The 21,718-nt window shown below is 43.8% G+C and overlaps 1 long non-coding RNA gene across 1 annotated transcript; it reads left to right on the top strand.

Annotated features, from left to right (window-relative positions):
- Positions 1-11,701: 11,701 nt before the first annotated feature.
- On the top strand, positions 11,702-16,532 carry LOC123406178. The gene is made up of 3 exons (XR_006612026.1): positions 11,702-12,189; positions 12,558-12,609; positions 16,378-16,532. It is a non-coding gene; the product is annotated as an uncharacterized LOC123406178 (long non-coding RNA).
- Positions 16,533-21,718: the final 5,186 nt, after the last annotated feature.

The raw sequence follows: 21,718 nt of genomic DNA, 5'->3' as shown, positions 1-21,718 counted from the left end.
ATCTTGGCCTCAGCTGGGCATCTCCACACTTTGAAGTGTTGAAAGGATGGTACTTTTCCTGTCCACAGCTCGTACGGTGTTTTGGTCACCGACTTGCTTGGTACTCTATTGAGAATGTGAATGGCGGTTTTAAGCGCCTCCATCCATAATCCCAATGGCAGGTTGGAGTAACTCTTCATGCTGCGCACCATATCCATAAGGGTACGGTTACGTCTTTCAGCTATTCCATTTTGCTGAGGCTCTCCCAGCATTGAATACTAGGCTACTATGCTAGTCTCCTGCAAGAACTTTGCAAAAGGTCCAGGGACTTGGCCATATGGAGTGTGTCGACCGTAGTACTCCCCCCATGGTCAGATCTTACTATCTTTATTTTGTTGTCAAGCTGATTTTCAACTTCAGCTTTGAAATTTTGAATTTATCCAATGCTTCATTTCTTTCTTTGATTGGATAAATATAACCGAAACGGGAGTAGTCATCTGTGAATGTTATGAACGAGTCATAGCCATCCACAAATGTCAGTGTGGATGATTTCTAGTGTTCCGGTGCTTCGGTTTGCGCCCTTTTTAATTTGTTTTTACATACTTTCATTTAACACAATCAATGCATTTTTCTAAGTCTGAGAACTCTAGTGGAGGAAGTATCTCGCTTTTAATTAGTCTTTCTATCCTCCCTTTCGAAATTTGACCCAAACGACAGTGCCATAACTTCGATGAGTCGTGAGTTCTCTTTCTTTTCTTTTGTTCTTTGTTCGAAGGGGAATCTTGCTCATTCACATTACACACGTAATGCACTTTTTCGCTAAGTGATAACAAATAAAGGTCGTTGTGAAGTAAGGCAACACCAACATAAGCATTATTGTACCATATGGCACACTTGCCATGTCCAAAATAACACTTGCAATTGTCTTTATCTAAGCAAGAAACACTTATTAAATTTCTATTACATGAAGGGACAAATAGGACGTTTCTAAGCAAAAGGTTGAATCTTTCAGCCAACTCCAAGGAGATGTCGCCGACAGCTTCAATTTCTGCTTGGACGCCATTTGCGACTTCAATACTTCTTTCTCTTCTTTGCATAATCCTCGTCGAATGGAATCCCTGTAAAGAGTTTGCAACATGAACAGTTGCACCTGAGTCTATCCACCAAGTAGATTTCGAAAACTGTGAATACAGAGATTAGTTAACAAAGGAAACGATGTTGTTACCTCTCTTTTCCATGATGGTCTTTAACCAGTCAGGGTAATCCTTTTTGTAGTGTCGTGTCTTCTTGCAGTGGAGATAAGTGTCCCTGTCCACTAGAAGAGGCTTTTGCTGATGCTGAAAATGCGAAGGGACTTTACCATGTGGCTTTGAAGGAGAACCTTTGGTGTTTTGATTGAAATTCTTTTTCTTATTGTCCTTCACATAGTTGAGTGAACCACCATGTGAGGCTTTCTGTCTGTCCTCTTCTTGGACACACATTGGTATTGTCTTTTTAATGTCCCATGTTTCAGGGGACATGTTATAGTTCACAATAATGGTTTCAAACTCCTTTGGCAGTGAAGCCATGACCAAGTGGACGAGGAGTGCTGGTTTGATTTCCGGATCCGTGTCCATTGGCTAGAGCTTCGCTGCCGTGTTGCTCATCCGAAGGATGTTCTCTCTAATGCCATGGCCACGTCTAGTGTAGTTCTTTGTAACCAGTTGTTTTATCAATTGGGTGGCATATGTCTTTGAAGAGCCAGTGAACTAGCTCTTTATCTTTTTAAGCATATCCCCTGCGGAAATGCACTCTACAATTGAGCCCACAATGACGTTCTCAATTGTATTCTTTATAAATGCCAAGCACTTTCTGTTGGCATTTATCCACTTTTGATTGCAAATGGAGTAGGACAGCTCCACTGGAGCATGATCCCTCTCCTTTTTCGCACATGCATCATCATCATCATCGGTCTCTCTGACTGGCTCTGTAGGTTTAACGGGCTGTGGTTCCTCCAAAACCCAGTCCACCTCAGCACAGACAAAAGTCATGCCTACTTTCTTCCTCCACTCAGAGTAGTTATCACCTCTGAGTGTCGGAACATCTTTTAGGCAACTCATCACGTGGAAGCCTCCTGAAATAACAATGTAAGTGAGATCAGTATAACAATCATATGCTTTAATCTAACGTTGGTCAAATTAAACATGCAACTGTTTATGCAATTAAACTATATTACCGTTGGGCAAAAATAGAAATAAATGCACCTTTAATTCTAATAATGATAAAACATGATTATGTTATTAACAACGTTGGTTAGAAAATAACAGAATCATATTCTCTTTTAATAAACAATAACTTTAATGTGCTCTTTAATTTTAATTCTATCTTAACTTTTATTTTCTTTGTAAAAGAGCACTAAAATTGTTAGTTCCATGCTTTCCTCTGCTTATATTAGTTCAAGGTCACCTATTTAGGTGCAGAAGGAAAATGTCGGTTCTCTTAAAATATGCCTCTGCTGATGGACATATGATTCACATGTGCAGCTCATAAATTAAGCCTTTAAAAGTAATCACATTTGGTTTCTTTTTCTTTCTGCACTTAGTGTGTGCACATAGCTGTCATTTTTCTTTATATAGATAACCTGAAGGCACGTGTTATGTCGGGTTGTAGCTGTTGACATAGTTGAGATTATATTTCCCTTTTAATTTCGTCCATTATTTTCATGTGTGTCAATCGGAAGAATTAGATTTTATTGTTGTGCCTACTAATTGTTATTAATATTTCACTCCACAATCATGCAGATAAAAGGCTGCCTCCCTGCTTATCCGCGCGACTGCGCCATGCTTCCTCGCCTCGGATTGTGGTCATTGCTCCGCCCACGGCGCCTTCCAGCCGAGAACGCCATCTCCACCCGACAAGGTTCTCTCTCTATCTTGCTCTTTCTCTCATGAACACATTATTTATTCTGGCTGGATGCTAGAGGTATGTGACAATGCCGCAAATTATGTGCTTGTGCTTGTAGGTAACTTAGTCGACGGACCTATTCATGGTTTAACTTAAAATGGTGTGCTGAAGAGAAACACCTTTACTTTGGATAGACTATTATTGCTGACGTGAACTTGGTTTCACTGTGGTTTAGCTATGCAGAGATGTGTAAGATGCATAGGTTACAATACTATTAAAGTAGTGTATCATGGCCTCTTGTAGTTCACCCGCGTTCACTTTCTCATGTTCTGTTTAGTGCTTCTTTTTTTTGGCTAGCCAAAGCTTATAAACAAGATTCATCGCTGGGTATGTCATGTTAGTAAGCACAATGCCAAATGTAAAATAAAAACATAGGAATTGAACTGGAGAGATAGATCCATTTGAACTAAAATTGAAAAACACAACTTCCGGTTGGCTTCGACAGAATAGCAGGAGACCCAGCCATGGCTAGCCCGAATAGGTTCACTTAACAACAGACCCAGCCTGTTGCTGCTCGCCATGCGCTTGCTGTTGCTGCTCGCTAGCTGATTGATGGCTTCCCCATGTTGTTCATGTTCTGCTGGTTCTTGCTTATTACTACTGCTAGCCTGCTACTTGGTTCTTGCTTATTCCCAGTGCGGAAAGCTTTATTTCAGGCGATTGGATGTTGCTTCACTATGATTTCTGCTTATTTTTATAGTATTTTTAAATGTCAACCGGTTATCATGACTTACTGGTAAAATTTAAAAGTTATATATTGCCACATGCATACGGGTATTTTACTTAACGTGGTCTACATATTCTGAATCTGCAGTTCTGCACTATTCCTTTTTGATTACCCAATTATGTTCACTTGAAGTGTGTGGTTCCCTTAGGTACTTACAGAGTTACCGTCAATTATGTTGCACGTTGTCTTTTAAATAATACATTTTGATTATGTTCGTTTCTTTTTCAAGTTCCGCGATTGTACTAGCTTAAATAAATCTCTCGGCATCAAACTAGATAAAATTGTAGCATTTGTTTGTTAACGAAGGATCCTTAAATTCTACGTTGAACCTCATACCTTGCCCTCTTTTCTTTACTTCCATGTCCATTGACCCTAATCAATTATCTTTTTGCAGGGCAGGACGTGTATCTACCTCAAGGTGCTCAAGACCCTCCTGCGGCGCTGCCAGTATCACGGTGAGAACCTTTATCTTGTTGTTTTGCAGTTCATGGTTGTAATTTGTCAAGGAGCCGACTACTTGGTCAGGCGTGGTCAATTTTAGTTGCTCTGTTTCAGAAAATTTGCTTGTTCCTCGGTGTCTAGGATGACCAGTAAAATTTTTGATGTTGGTAGTTGTCACAGCTCACAAGTAGATTTTGTGTACTACGCATCATATATGAATGCTGCCTGTAGCCAAAGATTGACTACCTCTTGATGGACAGATTCACTTGATTGCGTGACCTGGATTTATGATGCACTTTTTATAGTATAGAAGATGCACGAGGCATATGGTTTTTGTCATGAAAAATGCATAGGACCATTTCCCTTTTCTTGTGTTGTTACCCACTTTGGAAGAGTAACCTGTTCTTGTGTGTCCGGTAACGGCGACGAATCACGCTGTTATCGTACTGAGGATGCTGCGGGAAAACATGGACATGTTTGATCTTATTATCAGTGATGTGCACATGCTAGACATGGATGGCTTTAAGCTTCTTGGAACTGACAGTAAGAACTTACCAGTATCCCTTCTCTGTTGCTACTTTTTTCGGGAGTCACTTGTGTTGTTCACTATTCTTTCACATTGATGCAGAAGCTGTGCCAAAAAGGATACTCGAGCTCATGAATGTTGAGAAACTCACTAGGGAAAATGTTGCAATTCACCTACACACAAGCCACTTAATTTACTTTATTGTAGTTATTATCAGTAGACCAGTGCCATGTGCATTCCATACTTGTCGAGCATTATTTGTACTGCAACCATCAGCTAAGCATTCAGAGATAGTAGCGCATAGAAAAACTTACAAGGAAGAGATCATTTTTGGGTTACAAGTCTCTAGGTATTGTATATCCTGCAACTTATATTAAATTCTTCAATGCAATTGATAGTGGTTTTACTAACATATAATATATGCTAACTGATTAATAATATTAAAGTTGATATTAAAGAAAATACTGCTCCTTGATTAACAATAGTAAGGTTGAAGTTTGAAAAAACAAAATTATGTTTTCACTGGTAAACACTGCAGTTTCATGAACAAATGCTGAAACAAGTAAATGAGTAATCTGGTAAGAACTGTTGGCTTTTGAACGTGCGTATGCAACTGTACAGGCGTGCCTACGCGATTCTTGCTTCGGCCGGCTACTTGACGGAACTTGCGTAACTAGCGACACGAATAAAACTGATCGATGGATTTGATGGCTAAAGGCCCGTGTCGAGCCTTTGCTTTGTATTGCTTTTCGTTTTTCTGGTGTTACAATCAACACCCCTAGGGTGTCTTTTATACACGTCCACAAGGGACTACGGAAATAGACTAGGACTAGGAATCCTAATACTACTAGGACTCGGTTTGGTTTTCTTTCCTAATCCTAAAGAAACAACATGATTAACTTCTACATTCACCTCCTTAATCTTGTTGCTTCACTTCACTTCTTGCACTCCGACTTTCCTCCTCATCTCGATGAACTTCTGTCGACCGAGGGACTTGGTGAAAATATCGACAAGTTGGTCTTTCGTGTTCACATGTTGAACCTCGATCAACCCTTCTTCAATGCACTCCCGGATATGCTGGAACCGGGTATCTATGTGCTTGCTCCTTTTGTGATGAACCGGATTTTTGCACAACGAGATTGCAGCTTGGTTATCGATCTTCAGTGACCCCTTCTGCACCTCCCGCTTTGGAAGAATAGCTAGGAGTCTTCTCAGCCACACTGCTTGACAAGCTGCCGTGCTTGCCGCTATGTATTCTGCCTCGCATGAAGACAATGCCACCACCTTTTGCTTCTGAGAATTCCAGCTAATCGGATTCGGGACAAGGTAGAAAACCATGCCCGTTTTGCTCTTGCGGTCATCAACATCACCTGCCATGTCACTATCTGAATATCCACGAAGGATCAATCCTTCCTTTATCTTTCTGTACGTGCAACCAAGATTAATGGTGCCTTTCACATAGCACAAGATTTGATTGACCGCGCTCATGTGCTCGGTTGTCGGATTCTCCATGAAACGACTCACGATCCCGACTAAATAAGCCAAGTCAGGTCGGGTATGCACCAAATATCTTAGGCTGCCCACAACGCTTCGATACATTATGGTGTCCATCGGCGGATTTGAGCTACGCTTCCTCAACTTGTGACGTTGGTCCACTGGAACTTGTGTCTCGTAGCAATCTGACATGCCACACTTTTCCAATAACTTGACCGCATAAGCCGATTGACATAGGGAAATCTCTCCAGTGCTTTGCTTAACTTCGATGCCCAAGTAATAGCTGAGTAATCCTAGATCTCTCATGCTCAACTTGTTCTTCATTTGCGCCTTGAAACGTTCAATTTCTTGTACGCTATCTCCGGTGATAATCAGATCGTCGACATACACTCCAACTAGAAGGTTTGAGCCTTTGGAGTTCTTTGTATAGACTGCGTGCTCGAGGGAACATCTCTTGAACCCGAGCGAGACCAAACTCCGGTCTAACTTTGAGTTCCAAGCTCTTAGCGCTTGCTTCAACCCGTAAAGTGCCTTCTTGAGCTTGTAAACTTTCTCTTCTTCACCTTTCTTCTCGTAGCCGAGGGGTTGTTCCACGTACACTTCTTCTGTGAGATCGCCGTTGAGGAAAGCAGATTTAACATCCATATGATGAACCTTCCAATCCTCTTGTGCTGCCAAAGCTAGGAGCACTCTCACCGTCTCGATTCGAGCAACCGGTGCAAATACCTCATCATAGTCAACTCCTTGACGTTGTACGTAGCCCTTTGCAACGAGTCTTGCCTTGTACTTCACAATGGCACCCTCCGTATCCTTCTTTAACTTGTAAACCCACTTCAAACCTATCGCCTTTTGGTTTGGAGGTCGGGTTACCAAAGTCCACGTGCCATTGCCCTCAATCGCCTTCATCTCCTCATCCATGGCGTGCGTCCAACTACAACTTTTGCTCGCCTCTACGAAGTTCGCTGGCTCTTCAACTCCGAACAGACATAGTCCGGAGTACTCGAGTGTAACTGGCTTTGTGTACTTGTAGACTTTCTTGAGGGTCTTGTAGCGACGAGGCCCCGAGGAGTCCATTGTGGCTTGCGAAGGAGGCGACACAAATTGTGTCGGTGTTGATGCACTTGAGGAAGACGGCTGAGACCCTGGTGTGTCATCGACATCCGCGTCGTCGGCGTAGTCGTCGTGACCGTGACCATCATCTTGATTGTCGTCGTCACTATGCGCCTCGTTGTCGATGTTGTCGTCGAGATCTCCGCCTGTGTCGTGCGCGACGTTGTCGCTACCTCCTTGCGACCTATGCCCGTCGTCGTCGGTGTCAGCACCATGATGATCACTACCATTGTGGTCACCTTGGTTGGGCGTCTTATCAACCACTTGGACATCCTCCCCTGCATTATCATCAGTTGGAAATTCAACCGTGAATATGTTACTGTTTGGAGCATTGTCGGCTACGGCGCTCCAATTGCACGCTTGGTTTTCTTCAAACACGACGTCGCATGAAATCCGTAGACGCTTTGTTTGTGGATCATAGAAGCGGTATGCCTTGGTGCCGGAACTCCTCTCGTATCCGATGAACACCATCTTGGTGCTACGATCGGCAAGCTTTGAGAGGTGCGGATCCGCCATTTTCACATGTGCCACGCACCCGAACGTCCGTAGATGAGACACATTCAGCTTACGTCCGTAAATTGCTTCATACGGAGTCTTGCCGATCACCGCCTTCGTTGGAGCCCAGTTGAGAAGATAGACCGCCGTCGAGACAGCTTCTCCCCAAAAAGTCCCCGGTAGGTTCTTGCTCTTGAGTAAACTCCTTGCCATGTCAACGACGGTTCTATTGCGCCTTTCAACGACCCCGTTCTGCTGCGGCGTGTAAGGTGCCGTGAGGAACCTTTTTATGCCAATCTTCTCGCAGTAATCGTTGAATTCGTTCGACGTAAATTCTCCGCCGTGATCTGTCCGTAGAGCGCGAACCTTCAACTTGTGTTCCATCTCCGTTGCAGCCTTCAGCTTCTTGAACGCTTCAAACGCCTCATCTTTAGATCGTAGGAGAACGACCCACATATATCTCGAGTAAGCGTCTACCATGAGGAAGAAATACTTCTTTCCCGCGTGAGTTGCTGGGGTGATAGGGCCACATAGATCACCATGGAGCAGCTCGAGTGCATCACTTGCACGATAGGTAGACTGAGCAGGGAACGGCATGCGGTGCTGTTTTCCAACCAAGCACCCATCACATACTCGATCAACATGGTCGATAAATGGCATCCCGGATACCATCTCCATCTTTGACATCTTCTTCAAGGCGTAGAAGTTAACGTGTCCAAATCTAGCATGCCATAACCACGAATCATCATCACTCTTGGCGAGCCAACACTCCGGTTGATATTGATCAAGGCTGAGGATATAGAGCCTATTCCGTGTGCGATTAACACGAGCTAGCACGTTTCGGAGGTTGTTGAAGATCGTCATCACTCCGTTCTCGATATTCACCTTGCATTCTCGTCAAGCTTCCCAGTAGAGATAATGTTGTTGCAAAGCCGTGGAATGTAGTACACTCCGGTGAGTATGCGATGTTCGCCTGTGAGACCGTCGAAGAGGACAAATCCTTGCCCGCAAATCTCCACAGCTGAACCATCACCGAACTTGACCGAGCCTTGAACATCATATTCCAGCTCGAGAAATTTCTCCTTGCATCCTGTCATGTGGTTATTGGCACCCGTGTCGAGATACCACGACACATTGTGATCCCCGGATAACTTAGGTGTCACATTCTTCTCATGAAGTAGCACCTTCGGGTTGGTTTCACAACCACTGTTTCAGCGAGATCACAAACTTCGGCCATCAGAAGACCTGGACCTTCGTCTTCCTGCTTTGCCAAATTTGCCTTGATCTCCCGCTTGTTAGGCTTCGGACAATCCTTTGCAAAGTGACCCATCTCGTTGCAGCTATAGCACTTAACCTCGGGTAAATCCAAGTTCCGTGGCTTTCGCCCTTTAGATTGGTCCGCCTTACCACGACCTTGTGGCTTGCCTTTTCCTTTGCCTTTTCCGGTTTGTCCGTCGCGCTTCACGTTGCTTGAGCCTTCGCCACCATCACGCCTTCCTTTGCTACTTGGGGCCTCCCAATCTGCGCGTGAGTACATGAGTTGGTCGCTACCTCCTCCTTTGCCTTTCCGACATCCATGAGCATTCTCTTCCCATGTCCGCAAGTGTCCGGTTGCCTCCGTTATGGTCATGTCGTCGATGTCGTAAAGCTGCTCGAGCATGCTGATGATGTACGTGAATTTATCAGTCACTAAACTGAAAAATTTCTCCACAATCTCGGTCTCCTCGAGCTTTGAACCAAGCACGCGGATCTCTACCACCAGAGTAGTAAGACGCATGGCGTAGTCGTTCACCGATTCATTATCCGCCATGTGCAACTTGTGAAATTGGCGCTTCAACACTTGTGCCCGAGCCTTGGTGACGCGATCTTTTCCGATCCTCATCTCCTTGAGTGCATTCCACGCCTCTCTTGCCGTCTCGAACTCCACCAATGTCATTAGCACGGAATCCGGCACGGACTGGGCTACGGCGGCCATGGCACCTTCGTCGGACTCGTCATCGACGTCGTCGTCCGTGATTGCCTGCCACACTCGAAGGGTTCGGAGAATAATTTTCATCTTCACCGCCCACACGCCGTAGTTGGTGTCGGTGAGCATCAGGTACTGGATGGGTATGTTGCGATGCGCGTGGACGTTGGCGCCGCTCGTTCCTCCACCACTGGTTGCTGACTTGACGCCCTTCTTCACCTTGTCGCCGTTCTTGTTCGCCTTGGCACCGCCCTTGCTGGACTTGACCGACTCAACGTCGCTGTCCGTCATCGTAGATCGTCGAGGCTCTAGATACCAATTGTAGGCTTTTGAACGTGCGTATGCAGCTGTACAGGCGTGCCTACGCGATTCTTGCTTCGGCCGGCTACTTGACGGAACTTGCGTAACTAGCGGCACGAATAAAACTGATCGATGGATTTGATGGCTAAAGGCCCGTGTCGAGCCTTTGCTTTGTATTGCTTCTCGTTTTTCTGGTGTTAGAATAAACACCCCTAGGGTGTCTTTTATACATGTCCACAAGGGACTACGGAAATAGACTAGGACTAGGAATCCTAATACTACTAGGACTCGGTTTGGTTTTCTTTCCTAATCCTAAAGAAACAACATGATTAACTTCTACAAGAACTGGATACAAGGGGCACTTTTCTGCAAGACTTCTCTAAATCAGTTTTTCGTTTGACTAAAGTTATTTTATACCTGAGAACTTGTGGTTGTTTAGAGTTAGATATTTTGTAAAAGCTTGTCATGTTGTTGTACTACTAACAAGTCACAACTGATTATAGATATTTAGAACTAATAAAGCTGGTGGGGACCCTCATGGTTTCCGCCGACCGGATGCCACCACCGCTGCTGATGTCATCGTCATCCTCGCCGCCGCACCACATGACACTATCGAACATGTCTGTATGCCTCAATCTGGCCCCGTGCTTCTCTCGCCTCACTAGTTGGTTTGGTGACCTCCTCTGCCTCCCTCTTCCTCGGCCTTAGGAAAAGCATGGCTGCCAGCACAAAATTGTCTTAATTATTAAAAATATATATACAAATTGGAATTAAAGGTTTTTTGTTTAATAATGTAACACATTTTGTTGGAAAACTGGATTAGAATCGCTGCTATGTGATCTTTGATATATGTACTGCATTGCAACAATACAAGGTACATTCTGCCACCGTTGATTTGGTTTGTTTTGCGTGCAGATCGTCGGCCTTTGCTTTGTGAGCCAGCCGTTGCGTCAATGGCGGAGGTACCGCACGTTGACTTAAGCATCTGCTAACGCCCACACCTAACTTAGAGCCAGTCCTTCTCGTCGCACCTAACTTTCATGGTTGGTTCCCTCTTTCTTTTGTGGCAGCAGGGGAAGAAGGAGAAGGAGTTCAGGCTTTTAAGCATGCCCCCATGTCTGTGCTCATGTTCAGCGTCAAGAACAACACTCGGTAAGTGGAGTTCTTGCGTGTGTTGATTGATATCTCAGCTTAGCAAGGACATATCTTCTGTAGTAGTACTTACTGTCTGTCTGCACATCTGTTTTAATTGAACGCGTGACCTTCTGGAGTGCTGGTTTTGTCCGTCTTGCATGCACTTGCTAAGACTTAATTGTATGTGCTCATGTCTTCCAAGTGACTGGTCGTTTCCCTCTCAAATGCCTTTGGTAATAGTGTGGCACTGCAAAGTTAAATGCACCACTGTGTACATGAGAAATTAACTACTGGTTGCAGAGTTAATTACGCCGTGTAACAATGAGTAAATATGATGGTTTCTATGCGCCTTTCATCAACCAGTCGCCCTTGTAGCAGTGTGGCTCTCTTAGTGCTGCAAAGTTAAATGCATCAACACGTAATATGTGAGTAATTAACCATCTTGGTGTCACATATTTTTTTTCTTGCTTTATGTGATGTGATCTTGCAATTATTATTATATATAATCTTTTAGTGGCGGCGGACAGTCATACGTTGATTGAATTTCTATCGCCAAAGATTGATTGATAGGTTGATTGGCCATTAATAGCAGTCGATGGATTTGAATTGTCAGTTGCCATGTTTTGCTTGACTGGAATTCATCCGCCGTCGTTCAGGCAAGGAGTAGACCAGCCGTTCCTACAAGCCATTAATGGAGTGGAGCGGAGGTGTGATGGTGGAGCTGTTGTGTTTCTGGGTGCCTACCTCTGTAGCTTGCATGCAAGTGTTTTTACGGATTAATTTAGCTGGCCTCTCAATTCTCAATCTCTGTAGTTTAATGTTAATGGCTCTGTTCTTCCTATTTCGTCAGTTTACGAAAGATCGAAAGAGATTTAAAATTGGGGAATAATACATTTCGGCATGTGTGATTCTTTTAAGGAAGGCAGTGGTGTAATTATGCAACTTTGATTAATGTTTTCTGTCACACTCAGATATGATTCAAATTGTAATTTGTTTTGATGCGCTTCTTTCCACTCGGAAACACTACGATAATTATATGGGCTACAGTGATCAATGACAAAATCATCTTCTGAGGTATTTTTTTTTCTTCCTCATGTTAATTCTGCATTTTGGTGTTGTATATTTTTTTATGTTTCCATTAGTCTCATTTTTATATCTCCACAAAATATGAACATAAGTTTACTTGCTATCAGTGTGGTTGGTGCATCATTTTCCATATACCAGGATTTTTGAAACTTTAGTTTATTTGGTTGAACTAATTACGGTCAGAGGGTACCTTTTCTGTTCTAAATTTGTATCCTTACGAGTAAGTACCAAGCAAACTCCTGCTTCTGGATTGCTAGGTCTTACTGCATGTTTATCTGTTTCTTTAGATTTAAAGGCTTAAAGCAACATCAATTGAATCATGACAACCTTTACTAAAAACATGACAACCTATACAGATCTGCAGCACATTAGGAAGGCACGCAACGTATGGATCCACGGGCAGAGAAGGTAACCTTTCGATCTTATTCAAATACGCATATAGATTGTGCATTCCATTGTACTTTGGGTGGAAGTTCATTGGCACGGGCCTCGTTCTAATTAGTAGCAGCCAACATTTTTTTGCTTCTATTGTCTTTAACGATATATACTTAGGTGGATAATTCCCTTCTTTCTTTTCTCTAATTTTATAGAATCTATTGTGATCCGTTCTCTTTCTTTACGTTTTGGGAAACTACTTTATGGTACTTGAATATGTAGGTGCAATCTCACACAAAGAAGAGAAAATATAATTTGGTGACAATGACTCATTAATGGAAATAAAACACCAGCGGGAATGATTTACTCTTTTTTCCTAGCTTAAGTTATTGATTGAGATGACGATTCATGTTGTTATTCTAATTTTACACCCTTGTGTTCTGGGCAAAAAATAAATTATTTGGTTCATATGAATGATCACTATTGGTGTTGTCTGCTTTCATGAATGAAACCTTGATTTAGAACTACATGACAGGGTCATGTTGCCATATGTGGTGTCCTTGCTTGTTCGTATAAATCTGTTACTCATGTTTCCTCAACCAACTTATAGTCACTTTTTACCGACAACTGTATCTTAACGGCCATTTTGATCTGTCTTTTTTTGGTAGCTGCAGGATCAAAAGTGCAGTAATGATACACCCTCCGTCCCAAAATAACTGTCTCAAGCTTAGTACAACTTTGTACTAGAGCTAGTACAAAGTTGAGACACTTATTTTGAGACGGAGGGAGTATTTGCTTACGGTTACTTTGTTATGACCTGAGGCCCAATTAGCCAAACTGGCCCAATTATCCTAATAATATTAGGGGCTTAGCCCAGTTTATTTTAGCCTAGGAAGCTTATATAAAGTCACGTAATCAGCACTTTTGAGATTAAGCAAATATTAATCTATTTTGATCGGCTCTAACTAGGAGTCGGTGCCCTAACCCTAGTCGCCTCTTCCATCGCGCCGCCGCCCCCATCCGTGTGAGACAGCGCCCCTGTGCCGGCGACCACAGCCGATCCCTTCTTTCCCCTACAACCTCCGGCCAAGACCCGGTAGAACCCTAGTTTCTACCAGTTTGGTATTAGATAGCTTCGGTGCGATCATGTCTCCGCTGCCGCCCACCTCAACCCTTCCGCCGCCGTCCACCACCAACACCCCGATGACCACCACGGTCGGCGCTCCGCAACTGCCCGCGCCGGCCTCTTCTGTCGCGCCGCTTCCTGCTGTCCTCGCCCCGGAGGAATTGACCGACGCGATCCGCGACTCGGCCGCCGCCGTACAGGGTATCCGGCTCTACCTGGCCGCCCCCTACGGGCCGCAGCCGGTCGCGCCACCACCAGACCGCGCCGGGCCGTCGTTGCTGCACTAGCAGCCGCCACAGCTGGCGGCAACCGCCGTGCTCGCCTGGCCGCTGCAGCTGCTTCCGCCACCCTCGGTCGGGCCGCTACAGCCGACCCTGCAACTGCCTTCGCTGGCACAAACCACCTCCGGGCCGGGCCCTACCTCTGCGCGGGGGGTGCCGATCCACCAGCTCCGGTTTCCCCCCTCGCCGTCGCCTCTACCGGCCTGGGTGACCGGGTCGTCACAGCCGGTGTACATGATGGCCTCGGCGCCGCCGCACATCCAATCGCTACCGGCGCCACCCCAGCAGTACGACGTGCCCTCCAGCTTCGCCGGTCCTGATGGGTACCCGGCACCAACCCCTGCACTACTCCGTGCCGACGAGCCGTACTGCCAGGGAGGCCCTACCCACACGCCGCGTGCTTCGCCAAACTGGACTTCGCCACCTATGATGGCACTGAGCGGGGCTCAACTAATGTGACCAGTTTTTTCAGGGGCAACGGACGCCAGTGTCGGATCGCACCTGGCTCGCTTCCTATCACCTCCGAGGCGCCGCACAGACGTGGTATTATGCTCTCGAGTAGGACAACGGCGGCATACCTTCATGGGAGCATTTCCGCGAGCTCTGCCTCGCACGCTTCGGGCCTCTGATCGTTCCGTCGGCTAACCCTGGCCGAACAAAATGAGCATCGTCGCCAGGGGTTATGTTTCAACTACGATGAGCCCTACGTGCCAGGCCACGTTTGCCCGCGCCTCTTCTACCTGGAGGCGGACGACTATGTCGTGGAGGATACAACTCCCTCCGAGCTTGCCTAGGCGGCAGCCCCGACGTCAGCCACCGCTCTCGTGGTCTCCCTGCATGCCCTTGCCGGCATACGAGCGATAACAACGATGCTGTTGCCAGTGACGGTTAATGGGGAGCGCCTCTTAGCTCTCCTGGACACGGGCTCTACACACAACTTCCTGCCCGCGTCTATTATGCGTCGCCTGGCCCTTCACCCGACGGGCGGCGAGCAGCTCCGAGTTACCGTGGCTAATGGTGACCGTCTCCGCTGCCACGGAATTGCGCAAGAGGTTACCATCCTTATCGGCGACGAGTCCTTCGCCATCACGTGCGTCGGCATCGACTTGGGGGACTACGACTTCATCCTCGGTGTAGACTTCTTGCGGACGCTCGGACCCATCCTTTGGGACTTCGACGCACTGACCATGACTTTCTGGCGTCAAGGGCGCATGGTGCAGTTGAAGGCGAGGGTGGCACTTCTCTAGCAGTTTCCTCTCAGCTGTCGACCGCCATAGAAGACTCCGAGCCGCCCCTGTTGGCTCATCTCCTGGAGCGGCACAACGACCTTTTACCGGTGCTCCTTGTGCACAAGCCCGAGGGCTCGTGGCGTTGCTGCCTCGATTACCGTGCTCTCACTGCCACGACGATGAGGATCAATTTTCCTATACCGGTCGTGGAGGAGCTCCGGGAAGATCCGACAGGGCCACGCTTTTCCCTACGCTCGACTTGCGTTCTGGCTACCATCACGATCACTTCGAGTATTTGGTGATGCCTTTCGGTCTCTCCAATGCGCCGGCGACATTCCAGGCCTTGATGAACAACGTATTTCGGACCAACTCAACCCTCCGAAGGCACCTTGGGAGTAGCTCAAGGAGTTCCATCAACATTTTCTAGATGTCCAGCTCGACGACGAGCTGTTTGCGCAGGCGGGGAGAAATGTTATGACGAGAGGCCGAGTTAGCCAAACTGGCCCAGTTATCCTAATAATATTAGGGGCTTAGCCCAGTTTTTTATAGCCTAGGGAACTTATATATAGTCATGTAATCAACGTTTTGAGATTAAGGAAAGATCAATCTATTTTGATCGGCTCCAACTAGGAGCTGGTGCCCTAACCCTAGCCGCCTCTTCCATCGCGCCGCCGCCCCCATCAGTGCGAGACAGCGCCCCTGCGCTGGCGACCATAGCCGATCCCCTCTTTCCCTTACAACCTCCGGCCAAGATCCGGTAGAACCCTAGTTTCTACCATACTTCGATTACAACACTTGGTTTATCTTTTAAGGGAAATAAGTTTTGTTTACACTGAAAATAGTGTGTTTGCTTGTCCCTTTAACTCGAGTGTGTCATTACAGGTTGCAGCAACATGAATTGGCCACAGCTCGACTGGCTGTTGTTTTTGTAAGAAATTACTTGCTTCATTTTGGATTGCTCATGATTATACTATCTTCAATATACCTAGCGTAGTAACGTATTATGTAACAATTTTCCTATAAATGGTTTTATAGCTTTCTGGTTTCAAATCATGAGGTCGATTGACTTCGGCGCTATTTCATTATTTTCGATCATTTTGACTCTGAAAAGCAATAGTATAGTATATCCGTGGAGTACTCATACATTTGATTTGATTTTACACAGGCTGAAATATTATTGATGCTCAACCTGTATCTCGACTTCTCATTTCCGAACATTAGAAATGCCGAGCAGTCCATGGAAGCTTGCCTATGCCGCTTCTGTGTGACATTATATCTTTGGACCTTTTTGCTTCTGCGCCTCTGGACATGAACTTCGTGATATGGTAATAAAAATCCTGTTAAATTTTGCTTGCTTTGGCATGTTACTTCCTCTAAATTTTAAATAGGATATTCTTGAGATGTAGTTTTAGGAAATAGTTTGTTTTTAGACAACATGCAACATATGTGGTGCATTATGGAAGCTAAGCTGGGCTATTGAAGTAATTGTTCTTTAGCTATTCCTTTGCATTTTCTTAATATGATATTGGTATAGCCATGATGGCTCATGTGTACTTCTTTGGTTTTCTTGGAAAATTTCCTTTGGCTAACAAATATTGCTTCCGACCCAAAATAATTGTCTTAACAGTTAGTACAAAGTTGAGAAACTTATTTTGGGACAAAGGAGTAGTAGACTGTGTATCAGTTTAGCAGACATTAGTTGCTTGCTAGCTTCTTAGCAGCAATTTAGCTTTGTTTGCGGTTATATATGCTCTAATTAATTTGGAGTTAAAGATTGGTTGGATTATAATAGATGACTAAAGCCTCTATTATTTTCTTTTTCAATTGTTAGCTTTTGTGTTCTTCTCCAGCAATTTTGACTATGTGGGCCAAGAATAATTTATGTGGCGATTCATTATATAGCCTATCTGTAATTAATTTGCAGTTAAGATTGATTGGATATAATAGATGACTAAAGCCTCTATTATTTTTCTTCTTCAATTGTTAGCTTTTGTGTTCTTCACCTTACAATTCTCAAGCTTTTATATTATTCCTGAAAAATGGATGACTAGGTATTATGTCCATATGTGATTTGGGACGACATTTGCTCTATGATAGGTCGGGCAAGCATCCATTTTCCTGTCATGTAGCAAAATTGTAAAGCTACAGATAACCTTGTGGCATGTGATATGTTGGGTTGTAGCTGGGTATGCTTAAGGACTTATTATTTTCTCTTCTTTTCCATCATTTCCATGTTACGCCCTCCATTCCTTTATGTAAGGTGTATAATTTTCTGCATGGTGATCAAGACACATAATTATAGAGGTGTTAGGACAAAATTACCCTTGACAAATTTATTGTTTAGTGGTAAGTAAATCAATGAGTCTAGAAAAGTAAGAGATACACCCAATCGAGAGAGCGATGGTTTCCTTTTTATATATAGTTAGAGATATATGCAATCATGAGAGAGGTATTTTCCTTTTTCTCTAAGGCTAATAAAGGAATTATAAGGATTTGCAAAAACGCACCTTACACTATGGAATTTTATCAAAAAAGAAGTACACCTTATATAAAGGAATGGACGGAGTAGTTTATAAGAAGGATTATATTTTAATTACAAGGTTATATGGTTTGTGCATTCGGTGTTCTTCATTTATGCTTCCTATATTCAATGCCCCATTTATGATCAAAGCGTTGGGACCGACACCCTCGCGCCAAGGCGTGATCCCGACTACCGCAACTCCAATGGCCGCACGACGCTGACCTCAACTTCCCTGACTCCAACGGCTACATTGTGCTGCGTATCTCCGCCTATGAGGGCCATGTCGAGGTTGTCGAGCTCCTACTTGACCATGGCACAGAGGCGTCGTCGAGGACCAGTGGGGAAGCATGGTGAGCCTGCTTTAAACTTTCACCTATGTGTTTCTCCATTTGGTCTGCTTTCTAGAGAACCCTATAAGGATTTTGATTTACTGAATTATTCAAGAAAAAGCTGCAAAAGAGACTATCTGCTCATAACAAAGACCTGCCTCCCAGCGACGAGCAGTTCATTTCAGATTTTCAGAAGTTAGATTTTCAAAAGTTGTGCATTCCGTTTGTAGTAAGCAGAAGATTTACAGAATCAATTCTCTCATTTGTTGTGCAATGATGTGGGCACATACCTCTACCATGTGCTGAGAGGAGGAAAGAATGACAACATGGTCGCAACCCTCTCGCCACCCTCCTCACCTTGCCTTTCCACTTCCCAATTGACTCTCATAAAAGGCTAGACTACCTCTTCACATCGCACCTGATCCCGAATCATGTGCTCTGTTCAGGGCATCATGTTCTAAGTAGAATGAGAGACAAGACAAAAGATGTAAAGTGAATCGTTGTTCTCATTGATGATAGATTACACATATATATAGCCCCCGAAGGGACACGAGGAAACCGCCTTGGTTTGGAAAAGTAAGGATTAATATGATTAATTAAATCCTAACACTTCCCCTAATCCATGCTTATTAGTGTAAGCCTTGTCATCTTGAAAACTCCTCCAAAACCATGTCGGAAAAATGAGGTTATATATGTTTGATATGTCGCTAAAACTCCTTTAAACCCGGTGGGGAAAATATGGAGAAAATGATGCAACATTTACTGGTTATTGTCTCTTTTAAGTCAATATGAGAAATTCATAGAACTTAGAGGACAATAAATATGTCGTATATACTTTCCTAAAAACCCCGGTGGGGGAAAACTGAAAGTATGACATATGATCTTGTATTGATATTACCTCATTAAAAATCTTCATGAAAACCTATATAGTAAACTCATGGAAGGAAAAAGAGTATAATATGATGCATTGAAGAGGAACAATTCAGGAAGATACTCCCCCTGATTCTTGCAAATTTCGAAGCCGTCACATACCAAGTCCATGAACATAGTTCTCGAGTGTAAAAGTTGGTAGAGACTTCGTGAGTAAATCAGTCACATGATTTAACTTGCAAGATATGCAATATAGAGATATTGCTTATTATGTAACCTGTTTGCATCCAGGCAACACAAGAAACATTATTGTTGAGATAATGGTTTGTGGATGTAGACACGAGGTCTGTTTCGAAGACTCTCATGAGATGACTACCACATCTAGTAGGAATACTAAGCTTGTCTATGATCTGACATAGCAGGGATCTGATCAATATATCCATTGGTATTGGTGTTCAAATTTCTCTGAAACTTGAAAAACCAGGACAAGATGTTTGATGCCTTTGGAGATATCGATAGATATTCTTGAGTCCCAACCAATTTGGTTTGGTGTATCCAATGACATTATGGAACGCTGAGTCCCAATATCTCATTTCCATCATCTCTTAGTCTAAATAGATCTTTATCTATGTCTAGAGAATGAACTACCATGAGAGCCATGGATGGAAAAGATTTGTCCACAATGAATTTCTCCAATATATTTTGGATATAGACAACACATTATACCATAATGTATGAATGAAGGTGCTCAAGTTGTAGTAACGAGCGATATTCTGGTTTACCCAAATCCTTCATTTTAAACTCCGTCGTTTAGATGATTACATGTGTCCTCATCACAGACACACAAACATGGATAATCATCATTGTAGGGGTAATCCTTGTGTATAAGGATCTCACTACGTCGGTTGTACCATATGCACCGACAACAATAAGTCGTATGGTGACTTACTGATTTTACACAATGTATGTTGCGTTTTGCATCTCGATTCAGAAGTGACATTGCATTGGGAATCAATCATATCTGTGTGAATCTAGCAATCTGCATGGATATGTGATCACTACATCTATCAACTGCAGAGATAGATGATTTTGTAGTGCCAATGATATAAATTATCGGAAAGAGATTCCACCTCTAGAGAATAGTTGGGTATCTGCGTGAACCCTTGTGCTCCAATACTTGCTCTTTGTTTCACCACCTCGTTGTTTTCAATTATGTTTCCAAAAGAAAACTAGTCTAGGTCTTTCTTATGAATACCTTCCCATTATTGAGCAAGATAATTTCTACCTAGATTATACCCTTTGCTTGAGTTTAGTCCGAGTGTTGTTCACACTTTGCCATGGCCATGGTCTTTGGACATGAATCATTTGAAAGATTTTTGCAGTCTAGTTAAGAAATGTATGCATGTCGAAAATTGTAGACTTCCGGTTATATGTTTCTCTAGAATCTATATATCAATATATAGTTGATGGAAATATCATTACCCATGGTGACTGCTCGCGATTTCCCAATGCGATTGAGTCGGGTATTTTGATGTCCCGGTCATTGTGTGCACTATGTCCTGGGTTGGTGGAGGCTTCCCATCCACTAGGTGTATACTACCCATTAGGTGTTTGTCAACGTGAAGTTGACTTGCATTTACTAATTCACACGCCTTGATATCCTTGCTTGCAAGAAGCTGAATCCCAATGTACTTTTGCCATACATCTCCCCATGTTGCATCGAACGGGGAGTGGAGTGATTTTTGTTGTTACCTCCACTCTTTCAGACGTACTTTTACAAGATTGTAGGATTGGGTGACACCTTTATAGTCAGTAAATGAATCTGACAGGTTATTTGCAATGTGCTGCAAATCTTCTGAACACATGGTTTAGATCTTTGAGTACGTGGATTTGAGGCAGAAATGTGTTGAACATTCCACTAATTTCCTGACATTCTTTATGGTACTTGAATTCTCCCCCTAATTCGTGAAATATTCCTCATTGAATCAGCATACTAGCCTCGAATAACTCCCCATGTGAGGGGCTTGAGGTATTGACGGAAATATAGTTATTCCTCACATAGATCCCAACTATATGTTGAGGGGCCAATGATGTATGCCGGGTGGTGATATCAGTATGCAACCGAATTACCGTAGATGGGAAATACTTGATAGATTTCTACATATCAAAGATATAGGGGAATAATATTATGCAATTCTGTCATGAGCGTGTAAAACTACATGCCTCCAACGTAAAGTTGGTAAGTTGCAATTCCAAAGTAAAGATAATGCATTAAGCTTAATTCTTTGGATAAAGGATTCTACCAAACCATTTTGAGTCTAGACATTAGGACAACTTGCTAAACTTTAATCCAAGGGCCATAGAGAAGCCACTCAAGGAGAATCTTGCAATGTTATCCATTCGATTTGCTGGAAATCGATGTTAGGATAATGAGCCAATGGTTTCATGTGGATAAATCACACTTGAGAGAATCTTATACATATGTCTTTTAGAACCATGGAATACCTGAATGGTCTAGTCAATGGATGGAAAGAGCCACTAACCTCGACTTGATGCATTCAAGGAGTCTGAGTGGTTCAGTGTAGACTTTAAGGTGCGCGAGCCTTAAAATTAGCTTCCGTGTGTCACATGTACTGCACACAAAATCCAAATACTGTTAGAATTTAGCATCATAATAATCATAAACTATTGGAATTGCTGATAGTTTCTCTTTCAACCCAGTGTCTCGACGACCAAGACGAGAATGCCAAGTTTGTCATGTACAAGACACTCTGTGAAACTATCTC

Source organism: Hordeum vulgare, chromosome 6H (assembly GCF_904849725.1).
Source record: "Hordeum vulgare subsp. vulgare chromosome 6H, MorexV3_pseudomolecules_assembly, whole genome shotgun sequence".
In the NCBI taxonomy this organism is placed as follows: Eukaryota; Viridiplantae; Streptophyta; class Magnoliopsida; order Poales; family Poaceae; genus Hordeum; species Hordeum vulgare.
The sequence above is the reverse complement of the archived record's forward strand: the minus strand, read 5'-3'. Positions and strand labels throughout refer to the sequence as shown.